We start from the raw sequence: 16,975 nt of genomic DNA, 5'->3' as shown, positions 1-16,975 counted from the left end.
CACATAGACATGGGGAGAACATACAAACTATTTACAGCCAGGACGGGATTAGAAACCAGACCCTGGCACTGTAACAGCATTGTGCAATTGCTACTTGAATCCATTCTTTTCTATTTACATAAACAGAAATGTAGACTACAATAAGGTTATTTATTCAAATAAATGCCAGTAACCCGAGTTCTGCATAAATGTAAATTAAAGAATCTTGCAAAGTAAAATTTAGCATATCTCTCAAAAATAGAGCTGCTGATATGATTTGATGTGTATCCCACATCTTCTGTAACATTTCTCACACTACTTAGGCCTGCTCTCACCATCACATAACTCCATTGTTGGTCTTCCAGCACAGTGAGATGTCGGCTGCAGGAGTGCATGCTGAAGGACACACTGAGATTTGGTGCAGCCAATGCAAGGGCTTTGTTGGGAGGACAACAAGCTCAGTTCCTTCTACTTCCGGACATTAAGGGCTGAGACTGGAGAGGAAACCCCTCAAACAATGAGGTGGAAGTAACTACAATGAACCACATCAGTGACAAAGGTGCGAAGGAGCAAATTAGAGGATTTCTGTGACAATGTAAAGTAATGGGGTGTATGTACGAATATAACACTAAGGATGTGAAAAGGATGTTGCTTTGTACATATTTTATTATGAATAAAGTTTATTTTGGGGGGGATAAAACTCCATTGTAACACATCTAAAGTAGTTTGTCCAGTCAGTCATCAACTTATTTCTCTTTTGAGAGCAGATCAAATTAGAATTTTGTTGTTGGGCTATGACGCTTACCATGAAACAAAATAAGTAATATAATCTTTAAAGAGAATTTAAGTAGAAAAGAAATCTATATTGTAATTCTCTTGTTTAACTCTAAATTGTTGTTGCTGTTTTAACAAGGAGAGGCTGTTGCTATGTATAGGAGCACCTAAACAGTTGCCTAACTGTGTTAATGCTCACGTCAAGAACCTGTTATACCAGTTACCTCTGGAGAAGATAAGTACAAAGAGAGCACCACCCTTCTTTAATAGAAGCTCCCAAGCGATAACTCTGGAAGGATAGACTAAAACAAAAAAAACTCCACAGACACTGTGATTGTAGTTAAGACACAAAAGTGCTGGAGAAACTCAGCAAGTCCTACAGCATCCATAGAAGGCAAAGATATAAAACCAACATTTCGGTACTAAGCCTGCCCACATCTAGAGTCATACACTGTTCTGACTTGAAAGTGTATTGTAGCTAAGATTCGCTCTCTTCACAGTATGGCCAAAATACTTTTACCGCTAAGACTGCAGCAGTTCAAGAAAATTTCTATTCACCACCTTTTGAAGAGCCTATAATGAATGCTGGCCTTGCGAGCAGTGATGATTTCTCAAGTATAACATTGAAAAGCCAAACCCAACCATATAATAATTAATTATGTCACAAAATCTTGTGTCCACCATTGATTTGCAATGACCATTGTGGAATATGATTAACATGGTGAAAGAATTAAAATAACAAGAATGTTGAAATCTTAATCATCTGGAAGGCAGGAATTATGAACAGAATATTTACTTCTAATTAATGAGCATCTCAGGAAATACATTACCAGTATTCTTTACATTTCAAATCAAAGGCGTACCTACCTGTTAATTCACCAACCCAGGATCCCGACTCTGCAACGATGCGGAGAATGACGCATCACGCACTCACCGGAAGTTCATGATGTTCAGATGCTTGGAGATGCATCTCTGCAGTGCTGACGTCACAGGAGTAAGTGGATCAGCTATTTTCATTTTCAAATCGGCCGTGGAGGAGACCTAGGTAAGTTTAACTGGGTTCCCTGACCACCTCTGAGGTAGGTCAGGGACCCCGTTGGGTTCTGGGCAAGTTGACCCAGTTGGACCCTTTCAAATTGCCACGTAACTGGGGCATCAACTGTACAAATTGCTCGGTTAACCCCATTTTACATGGCCGTTTGAAAGGGTCTAATAATTGTCTATCCAAGTTCTAAAGGCAGCACAGAAGAAAACTGATTGCACCAATAGGTCATGCAACAGAATATAGTTCATCTCTACGATTGTGGGGGAGGGGGGAGGAGGCAAATTGCTATCATTGAATCAGATATTTCAAATGCTGAGCAAACAAACAAATGCTAGAGAAATTCAGCAGGTAAATTAGCAAAACTAAATATTAACTTAAAAAGTTGATACTTCAAATCGTAGTCTCAGGATAATTTACGATTTTAACATTGGCTTCTACTCCAATCAGGCATTAAGGAATTGATCAAAGAAAAGATCCAGAGGTGCTGGAGAACTTCTCAGGTCTCGCAGCATCCATAGGAGGTAGAGAGAGGGAAGGTGAGAATTAACTGGGAAAGTGGGATTGTTTTGTTTTCAGCTGGAGGAAAGGAGACAAAGGGAAAAGAGATAAAGAGGGAAAAGGAAAAGAGACCATCAAACAGAGACAGAGCCAGGGGTGTTGTGCTGCAGGAGCTTACAGGAATGCTGCTCCAGCACCTTAGGGGACAGCTCCAGGCATCTCACAGGGCTGCTTCAGGCATATCTCCTTGTCACAGTGTTTGGTGAGCTCCTGCACCTAAAAAAATTAGCACTGCACCACTGGATAGAACTGGAGGGCAAAACACATTGTGAAGGATGGGAGGGTGGGAAACCGGAGAGGTTGATGTTAATGGCATCCAGTTGGAGGGTGCCCAGACAGAATATGAGATGTCGTTCATCCAATTTGTGGGTGATCTCAGTCTGGCAGTGCATGAGGAATTGATGCATTGTCAGAGGTCCTGATCTTGGATGTTGCAATAAACAGCTTAAGGAATGATGTTGTGAAATACTGCAATGTCCTACAATTTCTCACCCAGCTGAGCCCTTCCTAACCTGTGACCTCGCACACTGAAATGGACAAGGGCAGCAAGTGCATGGTCACACCACCACCTGCAGCTCTCATCCAAGTCATGCACCACCTTGATGCAGAACATATCACAGGTCCTTCGTCATCACCAAATTTCTTATATGTTTTTCAGACAGAAATCCCACAATATTGCTGGAAGGAAGACGCGTCATTATGCTGGCTTTGGCCGTTTACACAGAACCGAGCAAAGCCAGCATAATGCTGGGTCGATGTGTCTTTTTACACAGCAAGCCGGTATTTGTGGGAGTAAAAGAGGCAGGACGCGTAACACAACAGCGTCAGTGTCCAGTGTCATGTATAACATACTGTATTTGGCGGCATGTTAGACCCATTTTTTCCCAAAAAATGGCTCAAAAATGCTCCTCCAGTCTTATATGCGAAGTTGAAATTAGGGTGATAATGGAGAGTAACGCCAACACTCACTAACATCACCACTATCTATCAGTGGAGGTTGGTGGCAGGCTGTCAAGAGATTGTTGCATTGAGGAAGTATCAGGTTCGAGAGAGATGTTTCTGGACACAAAGGTTTGCAATCAAACTTCCCTCTTATTAACACACAACAATTAATGGGAAGTGAGTGGGAAGGGAAAGTTGAGACCCACTGCTCTAGACCCAACTGTTTGCTTTAGAAAAATTCTCAATAGCCATTTCCTTTGGAGATATGAAACCGTGCACATAACGAGTCAATTAAGTGTGATTTAAACAGTGGTTTTCAAACTTTTTCTTTCCACCCATAAGTAATCCCTTACTAATCACAGAGCACCTATGGCATAGGGATTCCTTAAAGTGGCATATGAATGGAATGATAAAGTTTGCAAACCACTGATCTGAAGCCTCTGACTATTACCACTGATTACATCCTGCCGAACAGTCCTTGCTGCATGTAATCCTAGCACCTTGGGCTGCTGGTGTGGCCTAGTTCCTTGGCACCCCTCCAGAATACTTTTGGTGGAATAGCTGGGACAGAGCTCTGTCAGGTGTGAAAGCTGACACTTTGACTATCGAAGTTATTAAATGTGCTGACATTCTTTTCTTTTTCAATATATTTATTGGTTTTATCAAACAAATGTTCCATTGGTATATAACAATAAAATAAAGTATTAACAAATTTTATATGGTAATACAAATAGTACTGAGACCTATGTTACATTATAACTAAAGATTCAAAGAAATCTTTAGTTTTCAAAATTTTTTTAAAAACTAGTTAATCTTACAAATCTTGAAAGTAATTAAGAAAGGAACCCCTTAAAGAAACAAAGTTAAGTTTAATTTCAGTATGGATCTAATTTTTTCCAGAGTCAAACAGGCTATCACATCGGACAACCATTGATTATGAGTGGGAGGGACAGCATCTTTCCATCTCATTAAAATGGCCCTTCTTGCGATAAGGGAGGTGAGAGCAACTACATGGGCTTGTGAAGCAGTGAGAATTAAACCAGATGGCCCACTTAATCCAGCATTTGGAGTCAAATTAATATTAAGAACTAAGGAACCCCTTCCCAAAAATTGGAGAGAGAAAAACATAACCGAAATATATTGTAGAGTGAGCCTTCTTCAGTTGTACATTTATCACATTTAGAAGAGCGATCAGAATAGAATTTAGGCAATTCGACTTTGGAATAGTAGTGGGCCAGCTTGTACTACCTCAAATTGTAATAATGAATGTCGAGTACAAAGAGAATCCATTCGTTTCAGAAAATGTCTGCTGAAAAATTTGTTCCCATAGTTTTTTTGAAATTCTGTCCAGGGAACTTTTCCTAGAATTTAAAAGTAATTCAAAAAGATAAGATACCACCCCTTTATAAGAGGGGGTGAAAATTATAAATCATAGGTCTTCAGGGAGCTTCAAAATTAAAGAATTTAAACAGCTCCTAACCTGTCAATAGTGAAAGGAAATGTCTAGGTATTTAAATTTGGTGGATGATTATTCAAAAGAAGCAAGATTTTGGTCAGTAAAAATATCGAAAAAAGTTTGGATACCTAAATGTAACCATTGACGATAACTGCTATCTTGAACTGAAGGTGAGAAAAAGGAATTATCTAAAAAGAATGGGGACTTGGCATTACCTAACTTTAGATTTTATTATTGGGCAGCTAATATTAGATACATTACTTTTTGGATTCATCACAAGGAAGATTTAGATGCATCAGGTTGGATTAATTTAGGAATTAAATCTACCAAAAAAAATTCTCTTCTTTTCATACTTGGAACGCCTTTACCTTTTTTTTGGCATCCAAATTAATAAAATGTAATTTTGTTGTTACGTATATTGAGAATCTGGGTACCATAGATTTTTATTAACGTGCAAGTAGAAGTTAAAAATGTTGCTAAATATTTTTTTAATTACACCTAAATAATTAAAAACATACCATTTATGCCAGTCCTTGAATGTTAAAAATGTCACCCCAAAACTATCTTATGCTATCTATCTTATATGCCAAGTTTAAAATCCAAACCTTAACAGTGAAGTCTCAGCGCTCCTCCGCGCCAAGTAAACTTGTATGTTTTGTCTGTAAATACACTTAAAAAGAAGATACACATACACATCCTTTCCTTAGTTGGTCCCCAAATGCCAGTTTGCCCTTTTATACAGACGCCGTCCTGGGACTGTTACTACCTCAGCTGGTGGAACAAAGCCAGGGCTGAAATGACCCCCATTCCATGTTGGTGCTTTTTATACAGCAGGTGTAGTGTGAAAAAGCCGCAAATATCCTGCAACAAAGTGGCTGCGTAAAAAGCACTTTACTCAACAGTATTGTGAAAGGACTTCACCCGAGGTCAAGAAAGTGCTGGGCACACTAATGACTGATGATGCCGAAAAGGAATAAATCAAAACAATACTTCAGTAAAGATTATCTGGTCATTGTCTTGTGCAAACTGAGGGTTTATCGAAAGAAATATAACAAATGTGTGCAGATTCTTTATATGTCAGCATTCTCAGCATTCAATTGAGCACCACACAGGCCTTAGAATGGGAAGATTACAAAGCTTTGAGAATTTCTTGTTAGGCACAAGAAACTCAGGATGAGGAGAGAGATTTGACAGAAAAGGCTGAAGAGAGATGAGGATAATTTGATTGCCCATCGGGCAAGCAAGCTTAGGGTTCAATCTGTCTGATAATTATTTTAAAAAGTGGTGTATTATTAGATTATGAAACAAAGTGCACACAATGTTAAGGATGTGTGTACGAGACTGTCCAAAAGGCAGCAGATTTACATTTCTTCAGACATTGGAATTTCTTTTTAATACAAATGTTAGACGCTATTCCTAACCTCTCAGGAATTCATTACTCAGTTCTTTACAGAAAAGAAAACTATTGTTAGCAGAGGCAAGATTAATCATGCTCTGGGTGCGGATCCAAACAAGTCATCCACATGTTGATTTCCTGATCAGTTTCACATCTAATTTGCTTCCCAGAATGCATGCTTCCGCGACATCCTCAGAGTAGATGATATTCCAGAGTTCAGAAATTCTAAAGAGTAACAGTTAAAATGTGAATGCCATTTCTGATCTCCAGGAGTGATCGTCAATGTAAACCAAGTCCAAGAAAGATATGGAGCCCAACACCAGCGTGGCCTAGTTTGCCCTCACAAAATCTTTTGACTCTTATCATCCAAGTGGAGATCAAATAGCCACTACTGTTGGAAATCCACAATAAAAACAGGAAATTCTGGAAACACTCAGGAAGTCAGGCAGCATCCATGGAAAGTGAAACTGAGTTAGCATTTCAGATCCACAATCCTTTCTTGGAACAAAGAAAGAGCAACGCTATTACAGCGCCAGTGACATGGGTTAAAATCCGGCACTGTCTGTAAGGAGTTTGTACGTTTTCCCCATGCAAGCATGAGTTTCCTCCAGGCGCTCCAGTTTCCTGTTAAGTACCAGAAACCAGTGATAAAAAATGAATCCAGACCAGTGTGTCTCAACCTTTTTCTTTCCACTCACATACCACTTTAAGTGATCCCTATGCCATCAGTGCTCTGTGATTAGTAAGGGATTGCGTAAGGTGTTAGTGAGTGGGAAGGGAAGGTTGAGAATCACTGCTCTAGACCCAATTGTTACTGAAATATTTTGTTTGAGAAAAATTGTCATTGGCCCATTTCCTTTGGAGTGATGAAACAGTGCACATAACAAGTCAATTAGTATGATTAAAACAGTGATTTTCAAACTTTTTATTCCTACCCACATACCATCTTGAGCAATCCCTTACTAATCACAGAGCACCTGTAAGAAGTGCCGTTGGAGTTCACAAAATATGCTCGAGACAAAAGTTGAGAACAAAGAACATTTATTTACATTTACAACATTGCAAGGTTGGGTACTCTCCCCCTACCTCGGGAAAGTACCCCGAGGGCGGGAAGCTCTTTGTTTTTATACATTTTTTCAATTCACCTCCCGTTACATTTTTCTTACATTTATCCTTCGATTGGTTTGGCACTTTTCCCTATTCGCCTGACTCTTGACTGACTCCGACTTTCTCCTGTCCCTTACTCACACCTCCTTTCCCCACCCCCTATTAAACAAGCCCTTTGTGTGTACATGCATATTTCTATATCTCCTTAAATTCCTCTGTTATCTTGTCTACTTTTTCATGCGCCATTTTACACAAAGAACATTTTAGCTATTTCCTTGCTTTTTCTACCTTCTATAACTGTTTCTAAACTCCTACAATAATCAAAAAGTAACTGTTTCTAAACTCCTAAAATAATCAAAAAGTAACTGTTTCTAAACTCCTACAATAATCAAAAAGTAACTGTTTCTAAACTCCTAAAATAATCAAAAAGTAACTGTTTCTAAACTCCTAAAATAATCAAAAAGTAACTGTTTCTAAACTCCTAAAATAATCAAAAAGTAACTGTTTCTAAACTCCTACAATAATCAAAAAGTAATTGTTTCTAAACTCCTACAATCCACCCCTTAAAAAGAGCTACGCATTCAAACCTGTCTAAATAATAGAGGTATCTTTTTCCCATAGTTCCAGAAGGTTCTCTGCTGCTTCAGCATAATTCTGTTGTTGCAGAACCATAATGGGGCTGATTTGTTGGACGGCTCGTTTAACTAAACACTGGAGGCAAGGAAGCATACAAGGGATTAGAATTAAGACAAGAAGAATAAAGGCAACAAAGACAAGTGCTGAATGTATCCATGAGCAGGAACCACTAAACCATTTAGAAAACCATGAGTCAATGGCAGGGTGCCATGTCTGCACCGGTACATGAGAGAGTTTCCGTATACCTGAAGAGATGTCTTTAACAGCTTGTCCATTATCATCAATTTTAAGGCAACAATTAGAAAGGTTCAGCTTGCCACACACATCACCTTCTGCAGCCAATAAATAGTCCAGGGCCAGGCGGTTTTGATAAACTGTTGCTCGTATCTGTTGCTGTTCCACTGCCAATAAATCCAAAGCAGTAGCTGTCTGGTTAGTAATAATTTCTAGGACAGCCTGCAAACGGATTAAACGATTGAGCATGTAGATTGGAGTTCTGTACCCCCATGACCCATCTTGTGCCCACGTAGCTGGTCCATAGTATAAAATAATGCGTTCAGGGGGCCAGTCATCCCTCCATCTGCCAATCTCAACCGAACGGCATTGTATGGGGGAATGTAGTCGAGTGGAAATATGTTTATCAGAATCTGGAGGATTCCAATACAACAAGTTCTACGCCAGTCAGGTTCAAGGTATGTATAAGCCATATTACCACAAATCCAATATAAGCCGTTGGGTGCATAGCCAGAAGGACTAGAATTTTCCCAGAAGGATCTCAGCGCAGGAATTGCCTGATAAAGGTTGAAACCAGTGCAATTCCAAAACCCAACGTCGGCAAGGTCAGATGTATCATTAATGGGAACCAAGGGTACACAGGGAACATCTGATCGATTAGAAAGGGACAGGAATCCGGTAGGCGGGGCAGGAACCCAATTTCCACTAGTGATATTTTTCCAGCGCCGGCAAGCCAAATCGCCTTTTGGGTATCTGCCGTGTTCTTATACCAAACACTCAAAGCCTTGTGGATAATTTTCCAACTTCCAAAACTCACAGGATCGATCAGAAGCGCTAGTAGAAATATTGGAGGCAAGGAGTGTACGATCGTCTAATGGCTCACCCTCCATGGCCAAGTTCCATCCCGGGTTGGTCCGCTACAAATCCAACAGTTGCGAACACCAAGCTCTTGGACTGTAAGTTGATGCAAATCGACCCATAGGTTATCCCCGAGCCTATGTTTGTTGGCTTGTTTTCTTGCCCTTTCGTATAAATTTTTGGATCACCTTGTGGCAGAGCAGGCGTATCTTGAGGCCTCTCTGTTTTATTCTGGCGCTCCACTTTAGAGAGATCCCGACCAAGGTACCATGATGACCTGACAAGGGGTTCCCCCTGTTTTCCCAATTGAGCTAAGCATATTGGCCCAATAGGTGGGCAAGATGGAGACCTACTCCGTTTAGAGCCCTCCCCTGTACTAAGCGTCTGATTCATACGTTCTACTTGTCCTGAACTCTGAGGGTGCCATGGGGTATGTAATTGCCAATCTATGCCCAAAAATCTACAGACCTCCTGCAGCACACGGGACGTAAAGTGCAGTCCTCTATCCGAGTCAATGGTCTCGATAATTCCGTATTGCGGAATTATCTGCTCTAGAATTAATCGAACCACTGTTCCGGCTCGGTCATTTGAAGTAGGAAAAGCTTCGACCCAACTGGTAAAGTGGTCCATCATTACTAACAGGTACTTGTAATTACTGGACCTGGGTAATTCAGTGAAATCAACCTGCATGCGCTGAAAGGGGCGCACAGTCAGGCTACGACCTCCACTCATGGACTTACGCATGGAGGCTTTATTTACCCGTTGACATAGGGGGCACCCCTGAACACTTTGCTTAGTGAGTGTATAAATACCAAAGCAATAGTACCGGCTACTAAAGGCATCAACTAATGCCTGCGTTCCCCAGTGCGATTGCTGATGGAGTCCGGTTATAACCTGTCTTACTACGGCCTGATTTAAAACTTGTAACCCGTCTGTTGTCCACCACAATCCATCTCGGGTTTTATACATCCCCTGTGTCTCCATCTGTCTCTGCTCTGTCTCGGTAAAAATAGGATTTTTCTGTAACTCCTGGGGTACAGGTAACAACACGTACATTTATATAGTCTCTCCCATAGAGGCTTCCTTTGCGACCTCATCTGCCTGTCTATTACCTCGGGCTTTGCGGCTTTCCCCTATTTGGTGTCCCCGCACATGGACCACGGCTACCTCCTTAGGCAGCATTAAAGCATCCAAACATTTGATTATTAAATTTTCATGAACTAATTTTTGGCCCTTTCCTGTAATCAACCCCTGTTCCTTCCAAATTTTTCCAAAGGTATGTACAACCCCAAAAGCATATTTAGAATCTGTGTAAATTGTTCCTACTTTCCCCTGTAGTCCCTGGAGGGCTCGACACAGCGCATATAATTCGCTTGTCTGAGCCGACCAAGGACCAGGGAGGCGACCAGCTTCGATAACAGAACCATCTTTACCATCCACTATGCCATATCCACTGTAACGGGTTCCTTCTATACAACGAGAAGAACCATCTATAAACCATCTTTCCCCTTCATCCCCTAGATCGTTCCGGATCTTAGTCTGCAAATCTATTACCTCCAAACATTCATGTTCTAACTGGTTAGAAGTTGCCTCAATTGGTGGAGATACCAAGAATGCTGCTGGATTCTGGACCCGATTAGTAACCAACATCAAGTCATCTCGGTCCATCAAAATTGCCTCATATTTTAAAATTCTCGAATCAGTCAACCACCCCGCACGCTGTAACAGAATAGTTCGGATGGTGTGCAGGGTATGGACAGTCATTGGTGCACCAAAGGTAATCTTATGACCCTCTTCTACCAGGACAGCGGTGACAGCAATAGCCAGGTCACACTCCGGCCATCCACGGCAAACTGGGTCCAATACCTTGGACAAAAATGCCACTGGTTGCCGGAGTCTCATTCATTCCTGGGTCAATACCCCCGTAGCTACTCCATCCTTTGCGTTAGTAAATAAGTCAAATGGTTTATTCAAATCGGGTAATGCCAACACCAGAGCCTTGGCGAGACAACTCTTTATCCTCTTAAATCCCTCCATTTCTTCCTCTGTCCAGTCAGCAAGAGAATTATCTAAGCCAGCTAACTTATCATACAAGAATTTCACCAAACTAGAATAATCTTCTATCCAAATTCGGCAATATCCCACCAGGCCAAGGAACTTCCTGAGCTCTCGGGCATCCTTGGGAGGTGGGATCTGCAAAATGCCACGTATTCTCTCCGGGCTTATTCGCCGACACCCCTGACTAATTAGATGGCCCAGGTATTTTACCTCTGGCTGTACAAATTGCAATTTCACCTCACCTACTCTCAACTCCTTTTCTCCCAGAAAGTTTAACATATCCACCGTATATTGTTTAACTGACTCTAGTCCTTCCCCCTTAATCAATAAGTCATCTACATATTGTATAAGCTGACAATCCAATCTTTTTGGAGCTTCTTCCAACACTTGTTCTAATACCTGGCCAAATAGATTAGGGGACTCTGTGAAACCTTGAGGAAGAACTGTCCAGCGATACTGGTTCTTTCGTCCAGTATACGGGTTCTCCCATTCAAAGGCAAACATGTCTCTACTACCCTCATCCAGAGGGCAAGCCCAAAAGGTGTCTTTCAGGTCTATCACACTAAACCATTTACTATTTGAATCTATTTTTCCCATAATAGTATATGGATTAGGTACAATGGGGTATCGGGCCAAAATTACCTTGTTTAACTCTCGTAGGTCTTGTACCAGCCGATAAGTACCGTCTGGTTTTCGGACTGGCAATGTTGGGGTGTTAAAGGGGGACATACAGGGTTCAAGCAAACCATCCAGTAGTAGTTGATCGATTACGGGTTGCAATCCCTTCCTTCCATCCATAGAAATCGGGTACTGTTTACGCCTAACTGTCTGATTGGGATCCTTTAACGTGACCCAAAGTGGGGGAACATCCAACCCCCCTCTATTTCCCTTCTTCACCCACACTTTGGGGTCAATCAACTCGCGATCTTCTTGTGTCAATGTACAGAACTGGACTCCGATCCCCTTCCCCTGGGGCCGAGTCCCAATGCCTAACGAATCCTGCAAATCTCGACCAAATAGACAAATTCCCGCCTGAGGGATGAGTAGAATGTCTCCCCTTATCACCTTTTTCCCCATCTGTATCCTAAGGCCCTATAATTCAGGAACCTCAAAGTTAGATCCCCCGATCCCTGAAATAACCACCCTCCCGTCAAAAACTGTTCCTTTGGGTTTGGTTAAAATACTAGAACGAGCAGCCCCCGAGTCTACCATAAAAATCATTTCTTCTTCGTGGGGTCCTATGCTTAAGTTTACCAATGGTTCTCCGTGCAGCCCCACGGCAGTCTTTACGGGAGAACCCTGACTCCCCTAATCTTCCTCCTCCATCAAAACATAGGATTGTGTGTCCCTAGCCCTCTGGGGGCATTCCCTCTTGAAGTGTCCCTCTCTTTTACAATAGAAACAAATCTTGGGCCCTGTCTGCCATCCTTTGTTGGGACCACCTCTTGGAGCCCCCGTTCGTGGTCGTGGACCCTGGGGTTCGTCCCATCCTTCAAATCCTGGCCCTTCTCTTTCTCTCATTCCCATCTATCTGCCCGGACCGTTGGTCCGGCGTCTTTGACTTCCCTGCTGTCCATTTACGACTTCCTTTACCGCCTGCATTAATATCTTCACCTTTCCTTTCTGCTTATCCTCATTCCTTTGGACATATGCCCTTTGGGCTATTTGTAGGAGCTGGGATAATCTCTGTTCATGCCAATTTTCAGTTTTTGAAGTTTCTTTCGTATATCTGGGGCTGAGTTTCTAACAAACCCTGTCAAAACTAATTGTTCCCCAGCTGGTGATTCTATATCCAATCCTCCATATTGTTGTATTGCCGCCCGCAGTCTATTCAAAAAGGCCGAGGGGGTTTCCTCTGGGTCCTGGGAAACCTTGAATGCTTTCTTAAAATTCTGTCCTTTTGGTACTGACTCCCTCACTCCCTTTATCAGGTTCACCCTGTATTCTTCCATCCGGGTGCGACCATCTACCGTCCCCTTATCCCAGTTTGGATTGACCAGAGGGAATTTGTCCTCTCCAGCAACTGCTCCTGGACATCCCTGGTGTTCCCGATCCCACACCCTAATTCCAGCTTGTCTAATCATTCCTCTCTCATCTAAAGAAAATAAAGCTTTGAATATAAACATTAACTCATCCCAGGTGTAAATGTTAGGTCCCAGAAACTGATCTAATTGCTCCGCACAGGCTTGAGGATCTTCAATTAAAGACTTCGTTTCCCGTTTAAAATTTCTCACTTCTGTGCTAGTCAAGGGGACATTTACAAAACCTATTCCACCCCCTGGACCTCCCAAGGGTTCCTCGCGAAGGGGAAACATTTGCGCCTGAGAAGGGTCCGGTCCCCAGGCTCCTGATGGAACTGGATCTTCCTTATGATGTCTGGGACCCAAAGCAAATTCCCTAGCCTTCTCTTCATGAAGTTTTTCACACTGCTCTTCCAACAATCCTGTACAGTCTGGGTTATATACCTGGGGGGGGGGGTAAGGGGCAGCGGAGGACCCTTAGCTTGTAACCTAGTCCTTATCGTGCTTTCTCGTTCATTTTCATTGATGAGTCGTGGAGGGGTTGGAGTGGCAGACATAGGAAGGGGAGGATAAAGCGGGTGGGGAGGAGAGGGCAAGGGAGGAGCCGGCTCAGGATATGGTGGAGGTAATGTCTGCAAGGGGTCCCAATGTTCAGGAAGAGGAGCCAAAGGCTCTTGTTCCTTAGATTTCGCCGGATCCCTTGTATTCATCACCATCTGGTCAAATTCTACAAACAACCAGCAGGCAGCATAATCTCTACTTTCGGAGTCCTCTGGTCTATGCTCATAAAGCCAGGTGTTCAACGCCTGGCATACCCAATCCTCATCCAAACCGTATTTTGGCCAAAATACTGAAGACCCCTTAATTGGATTATTAGGCCATTCATGACAACAATATTGAATCATTTTCTTTTTGTCTTTCCCGTGGGTTTTCCCCGCATCCCAATTCATCAATTGCCTTCCCAATGGGCTTCACGGGGGAATTCGGTCAGTCGGTCCTATTCCCGGACCTATTCCCGGACCTGTATTCCTACTTCCTCCCCCACCCATGGAAAAAAAAATACAGTCTTACCCGGCTGGCCAGCCTTCCCAGCACGTCACTTGTACGGCTGTCCCGTTGTTTGTTCTCAACGTCTCTTCTCGGATATCACTCGCTACATCCACTGGCTGGACACTCGATGACCAGGAGTCCGGCTAAATCAGCCGGAGTGCACCGACCCCTCTTCAAATAAGCACCAGACAGTGGAGGGAGTGTGATCCCAGACGATTCCCCAAGTTGTAAGAAGTGCCTTTGGAGTTCACAAAATATGCTCGAGACAAAAGTTGAGAACAAAGAACATTTATTTACATTTACAACATTGCAAGGTTGGGTACTCTCCCCCTACCTCGGGAAAGTACCCCGAGAGCGGGAAGCTCTTTGTTTTTATACATTTTTCAATTCACCTCCCCTTACATTTTTCTTACATTTATCCTTCTTCGATTGGTTTGGCACTTTTCCCTATTCGCCTGACTCTTGACTGACTCCGACTTTTTCCTGTCCCTTACTCACACCTCCTTTCCCCACCCCCTATTAAACAAGCCCTTTGTGTGTACATGCATATTTCTATATCTCCTTATATTCCTCTGTTATCTTGTCTACTTTTTCATGCGCCATTTTACACAAAGAACATTTTAGCTATTTCCTTGCTTTTTCTACCTTCTATAACTGTTTCTAAACTCCTACAATAATCAAAAAGTAACTGTTTCTAAACTCTACACCTATGGCATAAGGAATACTTAAAGTGGTATGTGAATGGAAAGAAAACGGTTGAGAACCACAAGTCCAGATGGTGTTATATTTAAAATAATATTTTAAATTATTAATTAACAATTATATAACATCTAATATCTTTTAAGTAACATCTAAAATTAACTAAATTTATATACAATTAATGAACTTAAACTCTTAACTATGTGCAAATTTATTGTCATGTGTAAAATGCTCCAAGCCATTACAGTTCAAGTCTCAATTCTGAGAAGGCAATTCAAAGTTCAGTTTCGGAAGTTCAGTGTTGGCACATGGATTTGAAATTGATGCATCACTCAGGCTCTAGGATGGTTGAGACACACAGGCCTTAGAATGGTGAGGCATGCAGGCCTTAAACATGCCAAATATGCAGGCTTTAGGATGGTTAAGACACACAGACCTTAAAATGGTAAGAAACACAGGCCTTAAATGGTGAGGCATGCTCTTAGGTGGAAGGAGCAGTTCATGAAGTGGGTGAAAGAGACCGGGGGGCGGGGGGGGGGGGGGGGGCGACAGGATGCTGATTAAATCACAAAATCCCTTGCTATGGTACTTCAGAGAAATGTCTTTTTTGGATGAAGGTCTTCTTCAGCAATTAGAACCCCTTTTACAGGTCAGTCGAAGCAGAGTGTAGTATTTATTCTGCCAATACAGAACCCTTTCGTGGGTTAGTCGAGTAGAGTGCAGTATTTCTTTTGCTAATAGAGAACTATTTTACGGGTCAGTTGAGAAGGATGCAGTATTTCTTCTGCAACTTTAAAACTCTTTTCGGGGGTCAGTCAAGGTGGTTTCTCATCCCTTGATAAGCAAAAGGAAGAAATCTGACATTTCTGTCTATAAATACACAATGAGGCTGTGGGTTTCTCAATCCCACAAACAAAGTCAAAGAGATATTTCTCTTGTGTTGCCTTCTTAAAATGGTTTCTTGAACAAAATGTGTACTGTCTTTTTAAGAAGCTGGTCACATGGTCTCTGCCCCTGGCTACTCCAGGGCTGCTCATCTTCACTCTGCAATGTATCAACTTTTTGGAACATGTTGTCCTTGAAGTTTCCTGCTAGTTCACAGTCACTTTCCAAAATCTGCAAGTTTTTGCTAAATCTGGTCTCTTAAAGGGACAGTTCCACACAAATAAAATAAACTGGAAAATGGAGAGAATGTCGCACCTCCAACCTTTCAAAATGTATGGGGATTGTAGGTTAATTGGGGTATTTAGACAACATGGACTTGTGGGCCAGAAGGGCTTGTTACTGTGGTGTGTGTCTGAATTTAAAATTTAAGAAAAACATGATAATTTTAAGATGCAGATGGTGGTATAGATGGATGGATAAGGACTTTGGGTTAAATTGAAGTCTTGATTGCCATAATGATAAACTATCGATGAGGCCATCTGCTTGATAGATTAATGAGAGAAAGCAAAAGCAAATTAAGAGTTATGTTAAGGCTTCAAAATGTACGTCAGAGCTACAGGAAATGCCTAGCAGATTTCCATCCAAGAAGTTTGGTTCCTATTCTAAATGAATAATTTATAGCTGAACTGACTAGCCCTGGTTAAAGCAGAAAGAGCAAATTATGCAAAATTGTCGAATTTGATATTGACTCCAGTAGATTGAGTTGAGTAGGTACTCCTCACTGAACCTCTGAAGTAGTTCAGGTGGCCACAGTTAGACAGGTCAGAATGTAAGTTGGATGCAAAATTAAAATGACAAGCAACTAGAAGCTCAGGGTCATTCCTGCAGATAGAGCAAAGATACTCAAGCTCTAGATCATTATTACATTATATCTTGTGTAATGAGAAGGGTTCATTCTGTTAACACTCCATCAACCCATCTCAAGCATATATACAGCAGGACAAAATAGAAGAGGAAGAGCACATTACAGTGTGTAGTGTACACTGAAAGAGTCACTGAGTACACAAGGTAATCAACTAGTCTGTCTGCAGCTTCTCCAGTGTAGAGGAGAACATAATGGGTGGCACAGTCTTGTGGGCAAAAATGGCCTGTTCCCATGCTATATGTCTAAAATTTAAATGTATATCATGAGCACAAAGCAATTCACTAGATCAGAAGAAGTGCAAGTTAATTATTGTTTAATCCAAGAAGTTGATCCTGATCCCTGGATAGTGAAA

General features: G+C 41.8%; 1 long non-coding RNA gene across 1 annotated transcript in view; it reads left to right on the top strand.

The window, feature by feature from the left end:
* The first annotated feature begins 345 nt into the window (after positions 1–345).
* The window catches only part of LOC138756523 (uncharacterized), a 28,637-nt gene continuing 12,007 nt past the window's right edge, over positions 346–16,975 (top strand). Inside the window, exon 1 of the long non-coding RNA XR_011353127.1 lies at positions 346–538. This is a non-coding gene — a long non-coding RNA (uncharacterized lncRNA). The remainder of the gene's footprint in view (positions 539–16,975) is intronic.

The sequence above is a fragment of the Narcine bancroftii genome, chromosome 3 (genome assembly GCF_036971445.1).
Source record: "Narcine bancroftii isolate sNarBan1 chromosome 3, sNarBan1.hap1, whole genome shotgun sequence".
Classification (NCBI taxonomy): Eukaryota; Metazoa; Chordata; class Chondrichthyes; order Torpediniformes; family Narcinidae; genus Narcine; species Narcine bancroftii.
The sequence above is the reverse complement of the archived record's forward strand: the minus strand, read 5'-3'. Positions and strand labels throughout refer to the sequence as shown.